The sequence below is a fragment of the Meles meles genome, chromosome 9, assembly GCF_922984935.1.
Source record: "Meles meles chromosome 9, mMelMel3.1 paternal haplotype, whole genome shotgun sequence".
NCBI lineage: Eukaryota > Metazoa > Chordata > Mammalia > Carnivora > Mustelidae > Meles > Meles meles.
Window position 1 is genome coordinate 3,925,952 of NC_060074.1, and position 18,331 is coordinate 3,944,282.

Sequence of the window (18,331 nt, forward strand, 5' to 3'; positions counted from 1 at the left end):
GTTGTCTCCAATTACGGAGTCAAATGTTTTCGTTCATATTTTTATTGGCAATCTGCAATCTACTACACACTTTTGGTTGCCAATTAACTCTCTTCCCTTTTATCATCCCAAATACTGCTGTTAAATCATTTTTATCCTTGCTCCACACCAGTGCCAAACACACTGGCCAATTTCTACTTGACAATATGTTCTCCGCTGATTTCCTTCCCTTTATTCTGAGCACATGGTTTTTCTTCATGGCTTCTACCTAGTATTTCCTCACTAGAATCATAAGAATATGTTTATGGTGTAAAAACCTCCCCACTAATTTGAACATGAGCTGATTTAGTTGTCTTAAGGCTGATTTAGATGTAGGAAGATGAATCTAATAGATTTAAAAAATTATCTTTCATGATAATGAAAACCACTGTGAGATACCACTATGCATCTGTTGGAAAGGTTAAATCCAAAACACACTATACCAAATAAAGATGAGGAACTGGCGTAGCAGGAACTTTCACGTAGTATAGCCACTTTGGAAGATAGTTTGACAGCTTCTTACAAAGTTAATCATACTCCTATCATATAATCCAGCAATCACGCTCCTAGATATTTGCCCAAATGAATTAGAAACTTATGCTCACACCAAAACCAGCACACAAAGTTTACAGCCACTTTATTCATAACCATCAAAACTTAGAAGCAACCAGAATATCCTTCAGTAGGTGAATGGATAAAGAAACTGGTCCATCGGTATGGTGGATTATTATTCAGTGACAAAATGAAATGAGTTATCGAGCTACACAAAGAGGAAACTTAAAACCATTGCTAAATGAAATAAGCCAACGTTAAAAGGCCATGTACTCTACGGCAAAACTATGGAGATAGAAAAAGGATCAGTGGTTGCGAAGAGTTGGGGAGCAGGGAGGGAATAAGGGATGAATAGGTGGAACACGGGATTTTAGGGCAGAAAAACTTTTCTAAAGGAGACTGTAATGATGGATATAGGACTCTGCATGTAAGACCCACAGAACTGTGTAATACAAAGAGTGAACCCTAACGTACACAATAGACTTTAATGATAATGTATTATTGATTCATCAGCTGTAACAAACACGCCACTCTGAATGCAAGATACTAATGACAGGGGAAACTCTCTGGCAGAGGTGAGGGGAGGCTAAGGGAGTAGACGGGAACTCTCTGTACTTTCCACTCAGTTTTTCGGTAAACTTAAGACTGCTCTAAAAAAAAAAAAATCAAGCCTATTTTTTAATCATCTTATTGAAGTCATAGTTCTCACATATCCTTATGCTATTTCTCTTGCCAGGAATGAAAAAATTCAAATGAATAGAGTTGTCTGCCTTTCTTGTTCAGTTAGTTTTGAATCCACTCATCACCACAAAGATTGTCTTGATAACAGAGTAGTGAGGTATACAGTCTCCTTGGATAGAAATGATCAACGCCTTATTTCTATTTATGCTGATAATTATACATCCATCCTAAAAAAAAAAAACTAGCTAAAAATTATCTGCAGGTATATAAAGCTTGTCTTAGCTTATTTTTTCAATGAAAAGAAAACACTTAAAGGAATCAAGAATGTCCTCTACAAATTCCGAGTATATTTCTTGAGCCATGTTCTACATCTGTGAAGGCTCAACTCATTCTGGACAATTGCTCTGCAAAGGAGCCAGAGAGCTCTCTAATAAACTGAGGGACCTGGGTTTGTGGTTGTACTAGTTGTGTGACCTGTACTGGCTGTGTGACCTGAGGCAAATCACTTTTTTTTTTTTTTGGCAAATCACTTTTTAACCTTCATTACTTTAATAGTCCTATTAGTCAGTTGAGATAATAATGCTTAACCCTTATCATAGAGTCACCAGAAAAGCATGGCAGATGTTTGAGGAAGAGCTTTGTAACTTGTAAAGCACTCTATAAACATAGGAGTTTTCTTGTTGCCTCTTGGGGATATTAGGAAAGTTTAAAGCTCACAAAAGGTAAGTCAAATAGAAGATAAAAATCTTCCTATTGGTTTCACAGAAATGAATGAAAATTCTGATTATAAAGACAATGAGGACTGTGTTATGCTTGAGAAAATATATTTACATGAATAAAATACTCCAGAAAAAGGAAGACTATGTATTTGGGGCTTTCAGAACGTTAAAGAGTCGGGACTTTCTTGTCATTTCTTTAGGACTAACTTGTGCATGAACATAAACACACTAAAAGCTGCTTTGAATAAAAAAAAAACCCACAAGCTAGCGATTAGATATAATAATATAGTGCTTTCACCTGAGCATAATTCATACAATCTTTGGAAGAAAATAATTAACACTACTCTTTGTACACATAGGAAAAACCTGGAGGAACACATCAAACTCTAATGATTATCCTCAGGGAAATGGGACTGGGGGAATGGAAATTTTCACTTTTACCTCAATTATTTGGCATTATTAGAATTTTTGAAAATTTTGAGCATGTGTTACTTTTATGATTAAAATTAAACAAGAATGATAAATTATACATACATACTTCATGTCAGATCTTTCTCTTTGCTTGATTTATGGAAAGGTTTTTTTTAAAACATTGACTGTTGGTTTTGAAACTTTGAAAGCTGGAGAAAAAGAGGCGCTTAGATAATTATGATGACTTAAATTCAATGCTTCTTGGGAATTCACAGCCTTGTAATTAAGAGATAAATGAACTGCTTCACTCAAAATGACAGGAAGAACACAAGATAGATGTTAACAAACTCTACTTACCATTTATATGTTTGAACATAACAATAATAGAACCTGCCATTTACTGAATACCCATTGTATTCAGGGGACTTCATAAGCTTTGTTTTTAATGCTGACAATAACCTGAAAGGTACATAGGAAGCCCAGAGGTTATGTCATTTGTGGAAAGTCATAGAAATGGGAAGTTAGGTAGAAGAAACCCTTCAAATCTAGATGTATTTATTCTATAAAAGATGACCATGCCAAATCATTACTGCATTTCAAAAAATGCATTCCTTCTTTATTTAACCAACCCCCTTGAGCCACAGCTGCATTTAATTTTATTTTCCCTGGAAATTATAATAGCTTCAATGATAAATCTCTTCAAGGACTAACCATGCTTTATTGAAACCTCAAGGTAGCTAGCCACAGGGGAAAAGTAAACAAACCAATAGAAAGTGAGCATATATTTGATTAGAAGATTATTAAATCACTTCCTGAGACAACGGGGGTCTTAATACCTCTGGCAGTTATGCCACATGGACCCTGGGTGTCCCTGCATGATCTTGCTGGAAATGGCAAGATGGCAAGACCCCGGCCATTCTTTACTCATCTTTCAGGGTTGTATTTCCGGCAAGCAACCTTAGACACGGTCTTGGTTGTCCTAGGTAAAGAGCGGGCTTGCTTTGCCTACCTATAAAAACAGGGAATTCCTCAAGTTGGGTGTTCTCCTGTAATACAATCCACTGAGTGTGCAGACAACCATGACGGGCCCAGGGCTTCACCCCAGGACTCGGGGCAGGTGGGGGAACCGACGCAGATAAACATGAAGCTCAGACCCCTGCTTTTGCTGTGAATAATCAAGTTGCTGTCTCTGGTCCAGAGACATGTCTCTTTTTAACACCTATGAAAACAAAAAGCTCACTTGTTAGCTTGAAAGGAGGATAAAATTCCAGACCCTGCACACATCCTGATATCTACTTGTATTGTAAAGCCTCTCACAAGGCAGTTATTTAGTTCTGTGTCTGATTCCCCATCTAGACTCCGTATCTTTCAAAAGTGGGGCTTGGTCTTCTTCAAGATTAATCCTGAAAGAGGTGTCCCTTTCCAGGAACTTTGTAAATGTATGTTGAAAGATCAAATGATGAGGTGACAAAATTAAACTCCGAACTGAGATAATAATAGAAAAAGCCTATTACTCAATCTCTGTGTTTGTAAAGGCCTCTTTCTTTTTTTTTAAAATTTATTTTTATTTTATCTTATTCATGTATTTATTTTTTTGAGGGGGTGCGAGGGGCAGAGGGAGAGGGAGAGAGTGCCTTAAGCAGGCTCCCTACTTGAGCACAAAGCCTGAGGTGGGGCCGGATCTCACGACCCTGAGATCATGACCTGAGCCGAAATCAAGAGTGGGACGTTCAACTGGCTGAGCCACCCAGGCACCCCTAAGCCTCTGTCTTTAAATCCTCCTGGAGTTTTTATTAGTCACGTGTCCCTAGTAGCCTGGAAGATGAAACCAGAGTCTTGAGAGCACTTGGAAGAGGACAGCAGGTATGAAATACTTTAGGAGACGGCAATGTTGCTTCTCAAAGGTCTGATGGGATCCTCACCCTGGTTGACCAGTATCATTGGTGGTGAGGCTGCCCTGGGGAGACGTGAACCATGAGGACTTTCCATGAATGGGTTCATACCCAAGCTGAATCTCCTGCTTTCTGTATGGTAAGACACATCTTTTATTGATGGTAAAGGAATCAGTGTCCTGGGCTTATGTCTGGTGAGATCCTTGGGTCATCCTGCCACTTCTCTTGTGATAACAAGGATACATCATTGTCACAATTACAGAGTATTTAGACTAGACTATAAAGACAGGAAAATGGAATATTAAATGTCAATCTTGGTAAAGAAGGTATACACACATCTCTGTGCTGATGATATAACTGTATGCACAGCAAAAACAAGAGACTGTTAAAATGTTCTAGAATGAATAAACAAGATGACATGTTTTTTTCCTACACTGGCAATAACCCTCTAGAACTGGAAATGGGGGAAATGTTACAATCAGAATAATAAGAAGAATAATTTTTAAAACTTAGGAATAAATTTAACAAGAAATGTTCAAGTCATCTGAAATAAACTAGCATCAGATTGAAGACTATAAATGAGATCTAAGGGGTGACTGGGTAGCTCAGTCAGTTAAATGTCTGCCTTCGACTCAGGTCATGATCCTGGGGTCCTGGAATCAAGACCACGTCTGGCTCCTTGCTCAGCAGGGAGCCTGCTTCTCCTTCTCCCTCTGCTGGCTGTTCCCCCAGCTTGTGTATGCACTATCTCTAATAACTAAAATTTTTAAAAAATAAAAATGAAAAAAGATCAATGAGATCTAAGAGTGCATAAATTAAAAACATAACATAGGATAAACATACCAGAATTCCAGGATGTGATACATAGTATCATAAAAATGTTAATTGTCCCAAAATGTTAGATGTCCCAAAATACATTTAATGTAATTGAATTAAGACCTAGAAGAGTTGCTTTCAGAGGGTTTAGGTTGAAGGGAAGGGTCAATAACGTTCATACGAAAGAAATGTTGCACAACAGTTAAGAAACTGTAAAGGCTAATTTTTTAGTGCTTAAAATATGTCAGGAAGTTTTCTAAGTGTTTTTTTTTTGTTTGTTTTGCTTCATTTAATCCTCACAACAACTGTTTGTAATAAATATTATCATCCCAATTTACAGATAGGTTAACTGAGAGATGTGAAGTAACTTGAAGCCAGGATTCAATCGGACACCAGTGCGTGCTTCCAATCAATTAACCACCAGGTCATTGTCTCCATGTTGGGGGGAGGAGGACTTCCCATATACTATGGAGTGTACAGTATTTCTAAATCATAAATATTCATTAAAATCAATAGTACTGACATATAACTAATTAGTAGAATATACCAGAGTGTGGTGGAAAATAATCATGAGAAAATTAACATATGAAAGGTGGTATCTCAGTTCAGTGGGAGAAAAATGATTATTTTAAAAAAAAAATCTGTCTGGTATACCAGCCTGTATCGATCCAGAAAAGAAAGTTGGGTATCTCTGAGAAGAATTCTATCTAGATTGAAGACTTAATTTTTTTTAAATGCTAGAATAAAATTTAGGAAAACACACATAATTCAAGAGTTGGGAGACTTTTAACCACAGTAGGATCCCCAGAAACTATATTTAAAAAGATGGGTTTTTCAGTATATTTGGATAATTTTTGTATGGAAAAAGATATCATAAAGCCAAAAGACATATGACAGACTAAGGAAAATATCAGTAACTCATATGAAAGAGCTATTTACCCTGAAAGATACTTTTAAAAATACTAAACATTTTTTATTGAAGTATAATTAGCATAATGTTATATTAGTTTCAAGTGTACAGTATAATGTTTCAACGATTCTATGCATTTTTCAGCACTCATCACAATAGTATGTATGTATGTATATATGTATCTATCTATCCACCCACACACATGCCTTTGGCAACCACCAGTTTATTCTCTATTTAACAGTCTGAGGTTTTTTTGTCTTTTTTTTTTTACTTTGTTCATTTGTTTTGTTTCTTAAATTCCACATGTGACTGAAATCATGTGGTATTTATCTTTCTTTCTCTGACTTGTTTCACTTAACATTATACCCTCTAGGTCCATCCACATTGTGGCAAATGGCAAGATCTCATTCCTTTTTAATGGCTGCATAATATTCCACTGTCTATTTACACCACTTCTTCTTTATCCATTCATCTATGGATGGACACACCGGTTGCTTCCATATCTTGGCATTTATGACCGATGCTGCAGTACACAGAGGTGTGTACATCCTTTTGAATTAGTGTTCTCATTCTCTTTGTAGTGAAATTACTGGATTGTATTGTACTTCTCATTTTCATTTTTTGAAGAACCTCCACACTGTTTCCCATTGTGGCTGCACCAAATCACATTCCCACAACACTGCACAAGGCTTCCTTTTTCTCCACATCCTCACCAACACTTGTTTCTTGACAGGTGTGGGGTGATACCTCATTGTGGGTTTGATTTCCATTTCCCTGATAACTAGTGATGTTGAGCATCTTTTCATGCATCTGTTACCTTCTCTATGTCTTCTTTGGAAACATGTCTACTAGGGTCCTCTGCCCATTTTCAAATTGGATTTATTTGTTTTTTCAGTGTTGAGTTCTATAAGCCCTTTATATATTTTGGCTGCTAACCCAGTATCAGATTTATCATTTGCAAGTATCTTCTTCCATTCAGTACATTGTCATGTTGGAGGTTTCCTTTGCTGCGAAAAAGCTTTTTATTGTGATGTAGTCCCAATAGTTTAGTTTTGCTTTTGTTTCCCTCGCCTCAGGAGACATAACTAAAAAAATTTTTTTAGTTGATGTCAAAGAAATTACTGCCTATGTGTTCTTCTCAGAATTTTATGGTTTCAGGTCTCACATTTAGGTCTTTCATACATTTTGTATTTTTGTGTATGGTGTAAGAAAGTGGTTCCATTTCATTCTTTTGTATGCGGCTGTCCAGTTTTCCCAACATTTATTGAAAATACGGTCTTTTCTCCACTGTATATTTTTGCCTCCTTTGTCATAGATGAATTGACCATGTAAGCATGGGTTTATTCCTAATATATCAAGAATCCTTTGATTGATGAGAAAGCCCAAGAGAACAAAGCAAATAGGAGAATGACAGAAGACATCCAAATAACCAATAAATGTAAGAAAGAATGCCCAGCCCAGTCAGAGAGAAGCACATGTAAGATAGAAAGAGATACATTATTTCTCAACCATCAGGTAGGCAAAAATGAAAAAAAGAAAATACCTACTGTTAATGGAGCTACGGGGCAGAGGAGCCCCATACTCTGTACTGAGGGAAATGTAAATTTTACAACCTATTTGGAAAGCAATCTGACGCTACCTCCTGAAATTTAAAATACTTATGCCTTTCCCTAGCAAGCCCATTTCTAGGAATCTAGCCCACAAAAAGAAGAGCATGAGCCCATAAGAATGCATGCACAAGGTTATTTGTTACAACACCGTTTATGATCGAGAAAACCCGGAGGTAAAGTGTTTGCCCACCTAACAGGAATGGCTCAATAAACTGGGGCACATCCACACCACGGAAAATTTGTTACCATTAAAATATAGAGATTCCTTTATGTAAACTTTGGAAAGCAGAAAAATGAATAATAAAACTTCATTTTTGTAAATGACAAAATCTCGACTTTCCCATTTACAAAATTCCATAGACACACACATGATACAAATGGGGATAAATTGTACATTTTCCCATTTTATTTAAGTAATCAGGAATAGGTATGGAGGAACACCCATTGGTTATCAATGATATCTTTGGAGGTCATGGCATGGATGGAGAAAAGGGGAAAAAAAGAAAAAAGTTTACAATAAAAAAGCAGCATATATATAATACCTAATTTATGGTAAATTATATGAGTGTGTACTCAGTAAAGGTATGAGAAGGCAGTGACCAAAATGTTCATTGTGGTTATCTTATTTTGATGGAATTTCAGGGGATTTTTAGTGTCAGACTTTTCATTGTTTGAATATTTACAAAGATTTGTATTATTAAGCAGTTGGGAAGAAATGTAAAAACTATTCTCCCAACAAAAATTCCATTAGTAAAAACTTTTATTAATTTACGCATTGGGTGAAAATTAGAACTCCTAAAGCAAAATCGGAAAAATCATTCCAATATGAAGAAATATAACCATTCTCTGAAGATTGCTGACATGTACAAAGCAACCCTCAAAGTGGCCCTGTAAGGTATACATTGAACAAAAATCTGCAATCTATTTTGAACTACAGCAGAAGTATCAATACAACCTATCCAGCGACTGAGAGAAAGGAAATTGAGAAAATGCTAGTTGTCCATAAATAATGGGAAGTGAGGGCACGAATGAGCTATCACTCAACCATGAACAGGAAGCCAGGTCGCAGACCCAGTTCTGTAACAATGAATCCTCCTTTTGGCTTCCAGGCACCCAGGGTGACACTTCAACTGGTCTTTAGCCTGGCCTACAACGCAAGCCACACTAACATCTTTATGTTTAGAGCATCTTTTTCTATCAGGGCACCTCTAGGAAAGATGCTAACCAGGTGGAATTTGTCCCTTGGTGACAAAGACTGTGAAGCTGACCAGCTCTGGCTTCCATGACTATTTCCACTTCCGGCTTCCATCAATACATGGGATCTCATTCCCTTGGTTTCCTGCTCACGTAGAGCTAATTAAATACAGCCACTCTCTCCTATCGGCTTGGACGCAAAATCCTATTAACTGAATAGGTTTCTCTATTTTATTACCTCAGGATCTCAGTCATTTGACATACTGAGCCAGCAGCATTTGTACAAGGCCTTTGTGGAGACATGGTTTACCCAGAAGAATGTCCTGGAAAGTCCTTAGAATTTGAGGTCAGAAGTCAGGGTTTTACCCCTGTCCAGCCACTTACTATGACATTAAAAAAAAAAAAAAAAAAAAAGAAGCTACATTACCTCTCTGAGCCTTGATTTCATCCCCTGTAAAATCTGTACCCTTTCTCTCCTTGGTTGTGGGAATCGAGTGGGATGTTTGTAAGATCACACTCAATCATTAAACAAAGGTCATTTATGTTTTTCTCTGATTGCAGAGGCAAAATACCCTTTGAAGAGAATTTTCAAGTGGGAAAAACCAGTGAGAAAATACAATCACCCATAATCACAACATCGAGAGATAACTGATGTCAATATTTTGATGTGCCCAGTTTATTTTCTCTGTGTGTACATTTACATACGTTTACACACACTTTAAAAAAATAAAATTCAGAGCACATCCCATTATGTATCTGCTTTACCATTTAATTGATAATAATGTCATTAAACATATACAATATCATTTCTTTAGCATTTTAACTGTGCAATATCCATCTATAATATCATTTTAATAGCTGTTAAATGGTTATCCTAGTCCTAGTCTGATTCTTTTAATAAATTCTCCACTGTTGACATTTAGATTTGCAATTTTCACCATTAAAATGCTGTGAAATATTGTTAAACTGACTTCACTAAATGATAGCACTTAGATCTTGTTCATTTGTTTTTGCCTATTTGGTAAGTCAGAAATGGAGAAAATTGTCTTGAAGTGTCCCGTGACTACTTGACGTATCTCATATCTTGCGCTTATTATAACTTCTGCTTCACGTGTTGATTCAAAATGCTTTGTTGCATACTGACCTGTGAATGGTAGATGCTCATTTAAAATTGTCTCTTACAGTCATATCATATTTGTCCTGATGACTGCTTTTGGACTGGAATTTGACACTGCCTAACAACCTCTCACCACCGTGAGGATTAAATGAGATGTCATATGTCCTTAATGCTAAAGAAAAGTCAGCTATTTGATCTCATTTCTATTTTATGTTATTATCACATCATACATAGTGACTGTGCTTTCCTTCTGTCTGCATCTGCTGGATAGATCTTTGCCTTGACTTTCACTTAACTCTTCGGAAGCCTCATTTTAGGGGTTGCTTGTAAATAGTGTGTTATTGAATTTTCTGTCTGGATTCGAAGTGAAAATCTTCTTGTTTTTAAAGAGAGCTTAACCCAGTTGGATTCATTGCTGCATTTAATAGATTTCGTTTTACTTTGTCACCTGCCTTTCTCCTTCCTTTGCCTGTCTTGCACTATGCAATCCATACTTCTTTCCTTTCACATTCTCCATTATTTTTGGAAGGTGACCAGATAGTTTGACATGCTTCTAGCAATAACCTTTGATTTTATCAGAAGTTGTTTTTGCACATAGTGGTTCTCCACTGTGTTTCCACTGTAGCCACTGGTGGGTGCGTTCACCTTCAGACCTGCTCTCTCCCTGTGCGTTGTGGCATTGAGAGTGTGGGCGGGTTATGCACAATTCCCAGGGGCTCCTTCTCTAATTCTGCCATTTTCACTTGCACTCATCACAAGACACCACGGCTGCATGACATTGTGATTGAGACCTCATTTCTAGTTCTGGAGTAAAAGGCAAGCTTTTGAAATTCCATGTCAGAATAGGGGATGTAGCAGAACTTCATTAAATCTCCATACTCTACCTTCAGGTGGTTTTTTTTTTGTTTGTTTGGGTGTTGTTGTTGTTGTTGTTTTGGCAACCCAGAAAAGTATTCTTCTAGAGTATACACACACACACACACACACACTACATCCCATATATATTTATATGCTATATTCCATACATATATGTTTTGTTTTGTTTTGTTTTAAGTAGTCCCTCTAACCATAGTCCCTCTAAACTCATAGCCCTGAGATCAAGAGATCAAGAGTTGCATGCCCTACCGACTGAGCCAGCCAGATGCCTCCAGAATATATTTTTGATTGTTACTTTTGTTTCATTTGTTTTGGTCTATTTAATTACTTGTGTGTTGGGCCTTCTGCCTCTGATTTCCATATACTATTTTCCTGCACTTCCCTACATTGTGTGCTTCAAGTGTGCCTTCCACGTTGCCCATTTATTATTTGTGGTATCAATTCTATCCTTTCCTGTGTCCAACACAAATTTAATTCTACTCCAGTTTCTCTTTTTCTCTCCTGAGAAACACTTCTGGTCTTAGGTACCATCTCCTTCTTTTCCTATTATGCTTTTGAATTTTTAATTTCAATCTATTTGCCTTGATGAATCTTTGAAATTCATCATCTGAAACCTTGGTTATCCTCCATGGAGACAGAGCAACTGTGAGTAGGGAGCAGGTGTCGGAAAAGGAAAGGTAAAAGCAGACTTGGTTTATAAAATATATATATATAAGACATATTTAAATCACCACACAATAAAGAATAGTTGTGGGAAAATACTTTTTAAAATCCAAGCTCTAACTCTGTAATGTATAACGAGCTGAAATACCTCCTCTCACTACCTTGTCTACCACTACCATCCTTCTTTGGCCTGGCTAAACATGGTCACCGGAGCAATCTTGTTAAAATCTAAGTTGGGTCAAGCCACTCATCTACCAAAGCTGTCTGGTGGTTCTCATTTCAAAATAAAAGCCAAAGCCTTCACACTTTCCTACCCAAGCCAAAGTTATGAGTGGATGGCACATATATTATGCATCGTATTCATGCTGACATATTCTTTAAAAGAAAAAAATATAGTTTGTACAGCTCCCTTCTTCCAGTTGATGATGAATACATTGGATTGCTTGAGATAGAACTCTTCATCTTCCAGATTATAAATATAACCATATCCAATGAATAAAATATATAAAACATAGGAAAAGTATACATAGAGATATAAAAATCATCCCAAATTTTACCCACTAAAGATAAGCATCATTAACATTTTTATGTTTTTCCTTCCAGATTTTTAAAATTATTTTAAAGATATGTATAGTATGATGTAAAATTGAGATGTAAGTGTGTATTCTACAGTTTTCATTTAGTAAATAACACACCAGAATTATTTTTCCATTTCATTATATAGTCTTCAAAAACATGGTGTTAAATAAGGTTAAACTACTAGATTATCTCCCCAGGCAAAATCTGTGGAACCATTTTCCTCTTATAGACATTTAGGTTGTTCCTTGTTTCTAAATATAGTGTTTAATGAACCTCGCTCGTAGACATGAATGGACAATAAATCTCCGCTAACTTCTGGAGAGGGGTAGTGCTGGCGTCAGCGTGGGGGGCTTGTGATGGTCTGAGTCTGTGGGTGTATCATTGGTGTTTCCTGTGCAAATTGTGGGAGAAAGAGCAGGAGGAAGATGGTCGGATGATCGGCTTTCTGTTACTGGCAGAGGATTTCAGTCAGGTCACTGTGGCCTCAATGGAATCATTGGTAACACTCAGAGCTGGATTAAATGGCGTTAGAATGCTAGGTCTCTTAATTTTTGTTTTGCTATCAACCTGTCTCAAGCCAAAAGTAATTAGCCATCCATCAGAACACAGATATTACAAGAGAACTCATAACCCCTGGGGTCTCATTTGCGCTTTTGCAGTTTTGTTTGCAAATAAATCACTTGGTACTGGGAACTCTTCCAACTTGGCAGAGCAGAAGACAAATCAAAACACATGCCTAATTCTGTTTAAGTTTCATGGTTTACTGGCTGCTTAGAAAAAAAATTAAAATGTGTCCAATTCAAGGAGCTTTCTGAAAAAAAGTACACACGAGTCAACAAATCATTTTAGGCAAAATACACACACATCCTTCAAGACCAGAGCGAAACTGCACCCCTGTGACAGCGCGCCTGTGCCCCGCATTTGAATTAGACCAGATCCTGTGAAGCACAGCACAGAATGTGGAAAACGCTCATTTTTCTGTGGGGGCCCTCCTGGAACCCTCTGGGTGAGAAAGATCGAGAGAACTGAACTGCGCGAGGATGTTGCTGTCTGAAAACGCGACATGTCAGTGCTCGGGGACATACCCAGCGAGTCGGGACAAGCGATCCTGGAGTTGATACCAGTCGGTGTTTTACTGAATTTAAATACATCTCTACATTCAACCTCAGCAGTAGAAACTTGCGACTGGACAAAATATACGCTTTTTTAATGTAGTGTCCGGGGAGGTCACTAAGATGAAAAATGTTTAAAAGCTTCAGAGATTTAACTTCTTGTTCTTTTGATCTCTTTGCAGTGACGGTCATCCTCTTATCCCCAGGGCTAAACCCGGTGTGTTGGTCTCAATATATGCTGAAAACCAGTTTATGGGCTGAAACCCATCAAATCATCCTTATTCCTTGTAATTTTTCTGCCTGCTACCAATCTTTTTTTTTAAATTTATTTATTAGAGAGAGCGAGAGAGAGAATGAGAGAGAGAGAGCATGGGAGGAGAGAGGTGAGCAGGAGAAGGAGACGGAGCAGGAAGCCCGAAGTGGGACTCGATCCTGGGACTCCAGGATCATGACCTGAGCCGAAGGCAGTCGCTTAACCAACTGAGCCATCCAGGTGCTTGCCTGCTCCCAGTCTTAAAGAAACATGTCACTTATCTTCAGTTCTAGATGCTGTATATGAAGGAATATTTACTAAGGGCTTTATGAAGGCCAGGAACCGTGCTCTATAGGCATTTTGTGCTCTAGCTCTCCAGCAATCCAGTGATGAGGGCACAGCACTTCGCTCTCCCATTTGATGGGGAAGATAAGGAGAGCAAGGAACAGAGGGACTAAGAAGGACTTAGCTGGTCAACCAGAGCCAGGAGGCAACCTAGGCAATCTGACTCACGAACGCATGTGCATGTAACATTATGCTATTGCTTTTACATTTTTTTGCCATGTTGTGGTTTTGATGTATTTTTTCTTAAGGTCACTGTGTGTGGCTTCAGTTTACCCAGGCTAAGTGAAAGTATTCAAAACATGATTTGTTTTTCAAGGTTTCAATCCAGGTGTTACCATCCCTTCCTGCTGTTCTACTGGATGGCCACAGGAAGAGAATCACGGCAGCTTGGTTTTCCAGCAAGTGCTTATTATGTGGGGAAATCCCCCAAATTTCTACAGGCTGAAGAGCTCCAGTTTCTATAGAATGTCTCTTTGTTAATGACCATACTTTACAAAAAGAGGTCATTTCCATGTTCCCCAAAAAGTAATCCTTCAATTTATGAAGCCATACCAAGGTTGAAATAAAGAGATTGTTCATTGCTGAACTTAAAGAGACACAACCAGACATCAGGGAACTTATTTGGGAAGATGGAGAACACATAGCCATACATGTAATGGTAGTTACGGTATTGTTCTAGATGAATATCCTCTGGGAAATGTATGTTTTTCACTTACGTGTTACTTGGAGAAACAGGCGCAGAGACTGATTTTAGAGTGTTAGGACACGTCAGTCGTTGTGGAATGAAGAGCCGGAGGCGGAGAGGGAAGACCACGTGGGGCAGGTGAACTATGGTTTGTTTCACTTAAATTCATGCGTGCAAGTTATTTAAAGCTAAGCAGATGAATTTTTCTCACTTAAACAAAAGGAAATCTTTTGGGCAGCATCAGCAAAATATGGGTGATGAATAGGTTAGAGGGAGCAAACATGTGCCCTGGGACCATGATTCTGTGGTCAGACCTGACAGGTTTCAACCAGCCAAAAGGTCACAGCCAAAACAAGTGCGATTCACTGATGGAAACTCCCCTAAAATTCTAAAACGGGGTAGTTGCCCTTAAAAATTTGATAGAGACTCGCTAACAAAACCATCTTTCTTAATTGAATTTTCCATGTCTACTAAACTATGTGGGAAAATACAACTGCAAGCACGACGCATCTTTTTCCATTTGGCAAAAACAGAAACCTCCGGGTTTCAAATGGAAAATGACAAAAATATTAGCTTTGTTTACTTTCCTATTTATCAGACACTCTACCTATCTGAATTATTCACACACTGGCGAGTTTTAGCAATGTGAGAGCGTGTTTCTGTCGCTGAGGAAAGGAGCGTTCTTAGTTGAGCACCGGAGCACCCGGAGTTTGCTGAGTCCTGTCACGGACTTCCCGGGGTTCTCTCGGCCTGGGGAGGCGCTCCTGAGGGGCAGGGGGAACTGTCTCCATCTTATGAATAAAGAACAGAGGCTGAAAGGGAATTCTAGTAGCTTTGATGAAAATTCGAGCTTTTCATAGAAACATGAAGTATGATTAAATATTTTTTGAGAGAGAAGGAGGGAAGCCAGAATATTTTCCCTTTGCCTGTCAAAGAGGAAGAGTCCTCCTTCAGGCGTTCATGCCACAAGGATCACTGAAAACTGTCTCTCTGTGAAGTTCTGGGTTTGGTGTGTCTGTCCTCACTGATCCCGGTTCGTTCTCTTCCAAGCAATTTTGGGCCCGACAGGTACTGTGAAGCACGAGCTCACGGATAGGAGAACTGCGCGTCCTCGAGGCAGAGGGCCTCCCTGGGTCGCCTGGGTCATTTACCTTGTCAGAGGCCGACCTGGAACTCGGACCAGGCTTCCGTGCCCCTCCAGAACTCTCTCTGTAACGGGGGAGGGAGACATTTAAACACATTCTCTGTTGTTTAACTTTTCGATGGCACTGGGTCCCTCCTCTCCCAGTGGTTCTTAAAACGTTTCCGTCCTGTTCTTTCCCCCGTCTCACTCCATCTCTCCCAAACAACCCCACAGTTGGCCTTACGGGGTCACTGCGAGCTCCCACTCTGGCTTTTGTTCCTGGCGCCCCCCGCTGGGAGGGGAGGAGGCGTGGACAGAGGACAGATAGTGGCGGCCCAGGGCACGCAGCGCAGGGCTGTCGCTCACAGAACAAACCACTGGTGGAAATGGCCCCAGTGCAGACCCAGGAACGGTGCCAGGGCGAACCTGCTGGTGTTGGAAACAACTTTGCCATTTGCTCTTTCTCACTCAACACGGTCAAGTTTCTGTGCATTTCAAGTCCCACAGGGTCTCCTGATGGACCCCCTGGAAACTCTCCTGTGCTTCTCACAGTGGCAAGGTGGCAAGGTATTCGGTTTCCTGACCGAGGGTGTGCCAATCCTCTAGCTACTAAGTGGTCCTTAGTAACACGCACATCCCCCAAGGGTCCCATCACAAGGAAAGGCCACGATCATCGAACCTTCGTTTCCAATCTGTGCTGTCGTCTCCCACCGAGGATCTAACACCAGCCGCACCGCAGCCTGGGGCCCCGGGGAGACTCTCCTTCATCTTCTCATGGGGACAAGGCCGTGACACAATCCCTTCTCCCCCTCAGTCTGCACAGCCACGGATCTGGTCCGACACCAGCGCTACGAAGAAAAAGCCCCCGCGGGCATTTATTTAACAAAGCCCTTATATTTCCTGGAAGCTTAGAGAAGTGTTAAGGAAAAAGGACTTAGAAGGGGCAGGGAGGGGAAACACCATTTATAAATATCTTCTATGTACCATGTGTTCTGCAATGCTTTCTTCCAACACAGCCCTCCTCCTTGTTCTCATTCAACAAACAGGGAATGTGAGGCCGGGGGAGCCAGACCCCAGCTCACGTGACATTCACGGGTCTTTCTGCCACACCATCCAGAGCCAAGTGTCCTATGGACCTGCGATCTGCAAGTCTGAAAAAAGAGTCGTCTGTCTGTCTTTAAAGTATTTTTTCATGGTCTGCTTGTACCTAAGCTGCAAGAGCTTACTGACCCCATAAAAGGGTACCGCTGAAGACAAGACACATGAATGTCACTGGACACAACTCTGAAGCCCCATACCACCGAGTGAGTTTTTATAGTTTACAGCACCAGATTGGGTTACTTTAATTTTAAATATAATATTCCACTTATAGAACTTTACACACAGAATGCAAAAATACGGATTTTATATGCATTCATATAAGAGGAAAATTACAAAATTAACCTATGGTTTAAAAAAAAAAAACTGCAGTGAGGGGCGCCTAGGTGGCTCAGTCAGTTAAGCGTCTGCCTTCAGCTCAGGTCTTGATCCCAGGGTCCTGGGATCGAGTCCCACAGTCGGATGCTCTGCTCAGTTGGGGAGACTGATTCTCCCTCTGCCTCTTCCTGCTGCCCCCCCCACTCATGCACGCGCTCTCTCTCTGTCAAATAAATAAAATCTTTATATATATAGATCTCTCTCTCTCTCTCTCTCTCTATATATATATATATATAAAGACTGCAGTGATATTACAACTGGGATAATTTTTTTAAAATTTTTTATTTATGTGACAGAGAGAAAATTCACAAGTAGGCAGAGAGACAGGCAGAGAGAGAGAGAGGGGAAAGCAGATTCCCCGCTGAGCAGAGAGCCCAACTCGGGGCTCAATCCCAGGACCCTGAGATCATGACCTGAGCCAAAGACAGAGGCTTTAACCCACTGAGCCACCCAGGCACCCCTGGGATATACTTTTTATCCATCCCCTCATCTCTCCTATCTTAACTGCCTATCTCATTCCTTTTCCATTCGGATACTTACTTAATATTTCAGGAAAATGTGTACAACAATATTAAAATAAATATAAACAAAGTAACAGAATACTGTTTAAGAAAGTAATTGGTGTTTTTAATTCTTGCATATTCTAGGGTATAGAGAATTAATAAAAATTTTCATAAACAAACAAGTTTCAGTACATCCATACAATGGAACACTACTCAGTAAAAAAAGGAATGAACTGTTGATACATGAAGAAATATGGATAAATCTCCAAAAAATGATGAGTGAAGGAGCCTGTTATGAAGGTTCCTAAAATGTGGGATTCAATTTATATTAAAATTCTAGAAAAGGCAAACTCATCTTTAGTGAGCAAAATGGTGGCCTAAGGGTAGGACACAGGGCCAGGAGGAACAGGGGGACAGATAACAAAGCGTCCAAGGAAACTTTTAGGAGTGACGGATATGTTCATTTTCTTGATTGTGGTAATGGTTTCATGGGTGGATACTTATGTCAAAACTTGTCAACTTGCACACTTTAAATAAGTGTTTATTGTAGATCATTATATCTTGATAAAGTTGTTAAAATGATCATAGACTGTATTTTTTCAGAGAAATAGAAAGACAAAATTTGGAGAAATCATCTACATGTGTAATTCTTGACTTGAGTCAAGAATCAAGACAGAGTCTAGATTCAGAAAAACTGAGATTGTATCTTGTCACACCTCTTAGCTACATGACCTTTGCAAGCCTCAATTTTCTCACCTGTAAAATGGAGGAAACAGTAGTAATGACCTCACAGAGT

General features: G+C 39.2%; 1 protein-coding gene across 5 annotated transcripts in view; it reads right to left on the minus strand.

Annotated features, from left to right (window-relative positions):
- Positions 1-18,331, minus strand: part of STAT4 (signal transducer and activator of transcription 4) — a 92,990-nt gene that overhangs the window by 45,359 nt on the left and 29,300 nt on the right. The window contains exon 1 of one of the 5 annotated variants that reach the window (XM_046019321.1): positions 3,391-3,410. The exons of the other annotated variants lie outside the window; for them this stretch is intronic. The gene's annotated coding sequence lies outside the window, so the exon portion shown is untranslated. Of the gene's footprint in view, positions 1-3,390; positions 3,411-18,331 lie in introns of those variants that run through there. 5 annotated transcript variants of the gene reach the window in all.